Genomic DNA, 3,484 nt, shown 5'->3' with positions numbered 1-3,484 from the left:
AGTTAAAGGTTTCACCTTTCTTTCTTTAAACATATCACAATACCTTTCTTGAGTTAAATATTATCTAATGGCTTTAAGAAGTTATGGTAATGTTCATCAGTTATAGAGTGTGGGTTTGTGTGTGTGTGTGAGAGTGTATTTTGAAGAGGGCTTTGGTGGTTGGGATGGTGAGGGTGGTGGGTGTTGTGTGTGGGGAGGGGGGGGGGGGGAAGTAAAAGAGTGTTCATTACACGATTTCTCCTGTTGTTTGTAACAATCACACCTGGTATAGCTATTTCGAGTGGCAAATACAAACTGCAAAAAAAAAAACATCTATATCATTGCCAACGGCCATATCACGATGAACACACCGGTTCTCGTCCGATCACCGAAGTTAAGCATCGTCGAGCGTGGTTAGTACTTAGATGGGTGACCGCTTGGGAACACCACGTGCCGTTGGCACTACTATTTTGCACCCTACAGAAAAAAATTTTTTTTTTAAAAATTTCAATTTTAAATTTTTTTTCCCCCCACAATCACCACATTTCCCCCCCCCCCCTAACACACACACTCACTCTCTCTCAATCAATCAATCAATCAATCAATCAATCAATCAATCAATCAATCAATCAATCACTCACTCACTCACTCACTCACTCACCCACCCAGTAGCTGTGAATCTTTGCATGTGTATACCTCATACAAAATTCAAAGTGAAAAAATAAATATATAAGTGTATATGTATGTATGTATGTATGTATGTATGTATGTATATATGTATATATATATATATATATATATATATATATATATAAACACACACACACACACCTATTTTGAAGTTTCTCTGTTTCAGTGGGCAGTTATGTATAATAATGAGAGATTCAAAAAGACGTTGATAACAATGTCATCAATGCCTGTTTAGTGTGCTCATTTGTTGGATGGTCGGCAGCAATACTAGAGGTGGTACAGCTGTAACCTGTAAAATTGTACCTGCAATGTGTTGTGTATGGAAAAAAATAAAAATTATATCATCTAAATTTTTGTTATCCAACAATAACCTTCCCATCAATGCATGATGTCACAGCAGCCATAGCTCTACTCTTTCTGCCATATAACATTGGGGGAAAAAAAAAAAAAAAAAAGGAGCTATTAGAATAATAACAAAAGATAAAAAATCATCTAACTGCAGACCAAAATTCAAAAAACTTAAAGTCCTGACTGCCATAAATGAATACGTTCTAGAAACTTTTTATTCATTCTTAAGAAAAAGAAGAAAAAAAAATTATTATTTTTTTTTTTTTTTTTTTTTTAGATATTCGCACATAGGTATAACACCAGAAATGCTAGTAAATTGAGGATAGTTGAACATAACACTAGGCGATTTGAAAATGGACTAAATTACTTGGGAGTAAAACTTTACAACTTAATATCACAGAAAATAACTAAAACAATTTACCAGTATTAAAAAAAAAAACAGTAAAAAAAATTCTTCTAGAATATCCTACCTACCCTCTGAAGCTATTCTTTAATTTGATTGATAATAGAGAAATTGAACTGTTAATTTGTTGAATGGACTTGTGATAACAGCTGCTTCATGTTTTGCATAAAGTTAAATTGTGTAACATGTTATGTATTTTTTTTTTTTGAAATTTTTTTTCTTGGTAACTTGCATCATGTAAATATTAATTGTCTGCACATACATGTTCTATATCCCGGAGCCTTGACTCCACGTGGGATCAACAGAACAAAAATACAAAAAAAAAAAAAAAATCCAGCTCACTAATCTAGGTGCATTTTGCTAACAATATTTGGAATATATATATATATTTTTTTTGTGTAACATGCAAATTCTGTATTATTCTGCACACATTATTTATAATCTTCTATCATTTTCTTAGATAATAACTATTAATTCATAAAATAGATTGTGTGTGCATAACCTCCTGGAAACATTTGCACTTACCTCCTACTTTACTTTTTCATTTAAGCAATCCTATTCGCATGTATACACTTAGGTTGCAGCATCGAAATTGTGTAAAATTCAAAGTGTGTATTGCCTGAAAAAAAAAAAAAAAAAAAAAAGACATACCAAATATTTGCATACAGCGACACACTACATATTTGCACACAGTGGAGTTTTGCGGTAATTAACCTAGCACAATTTACCACACGCAATCACACGCCCGCGATGAGATAACACACTCGCTGTTTTCCTGTTGACCGGCACGAGGAGTAAGAAAAATTGATATTTACACGAGCACACACTCCCACACTAGTCACAACGTCGGTCATCAAGTTGTGTTGAAAATTCCTGTAGCCTCTGTTTTCCCAAATGATTTCACTTAAAATTTCATTTAACAAGACCATAAACAAATTTACAATACTAATTTCTTAAACAAACACTTCAGCGAACAAGTGACTGTCGCATTCATTACAAAGCTTACAACTTAACAGATGTTTCCGATGTGAAATAAAATAAGAAAATGTTTTACAACCAACCTAGAACATTTAGTCAAAACGTTTTTGTCCTGGTTTATGATTATTTTCCGTGACATGAATGTTTCAAAACTAATAAAAATACGAATGCAGCCAAATATAATGAAGTTAGCACATAAAAGACGACTTAAAATATTTCATTTTTCGAGAATTGGCAGAGCAAGAACGCACAGGTCCAACGGAAATTTCTTTAAAGATAAACGACCATCGGACAAAAACACCCCCTCCCCTCATCCTCAAAAATACGTGAATAATATACTTTTTCAATTATATTTTTATCGTTTTTTTTTTTTTTTTTTTTAATATACTCATTAAAACTTCAAAATAAGCAGGTACTCGTGTGTTTTTCTCTCTACAATGTACCTGATCTCGGTGCGTAAACCTACATCATTTAGAGATGGAATTAATGTACACATACAAGTAAAATTTTGTTCCATTGTAAAATTGAGAGAAAGAAGGTTTTCCAAACGCATTAAGTATGGAGACTTTAAATAAGATTACGAGCTTATAAATGTTTGCAACGAAATAAAGTGACCATGTATCTGCAATTTCAAAAATATTTTTGCTCTGCTAACCTCACATGCAAGCAAGTAAAAATAACCTCACAACTTACTTACCTCTCTCAATTTCGCAGTACCAAAACATAGAAGGGATAAATAGGATAGTTTTTATTCGAAATCCTGCAAGAGTTTTAATTTTTATTAAAATATTTCTCCAATGTAGCATGTGTGTGGAATACTTCATCAGCAACTTGCATCTGCACCTTGAGTGAATTGAAGGGCAGCCAGTTTTAAAAGCTAAACAGAAACTGCACTCTTGAGAATGCATCAGATCCAAGTGAAATGCTTGTTGTGTGTACAGTTAAAAGTTTTATTATTCACACAATGAAAATGTAAACAAAATTTACTCACAATAATAATCACATCATCCTTGGAGGTGCACGAAGAAAGCCATTCCAGGTGGCACTGAACAAGGTGATTTGCTAGTGCTTCCACAGCAAACAGCC

The 3,484-nt window shown here is 33.2% G+C and overlaps 1 non-coding gene across 1 annotated transcript; it reads left to right on the top strand.

The window, feature by feature from the left end:
- Window positions 1-322: 322 nt before the first annotated feature.
- Window positions 323-441, top strand: LOC134544599 (5S ribosomal RNA). Its single transcript, XR_010077899.1, has one exon. It is a non-coding gene; the product is annotated as a 5S ribosomal RNA (ribosomal RNA).
- Window positions 442-3,484: the final 3,043 nt, after the last annotated feature.

This window comes from Bacillus rossius, unplaced genomic scaffold (assembly GCF_032445375.1).
Source record: "Bacillus rossius redtenbacheri isolate Brsri unplaced genomic scaffold, Brsri_v3 Brsri_v3_scf45, whole genome shotgun sequence".
In the NCBI taxonomy this organism is placed as follows: Eukaryota; Metazoa; Arthropoda; class Insecta; order Phasmatodea; family Bacillidae; genus Bacillus; species Bacillus rossius.
The sequence above is the reverse complement of the archived record's forward strand: the minus strand, read 5'-3'. Positions and strand labels throughout refer to the sequence as shown.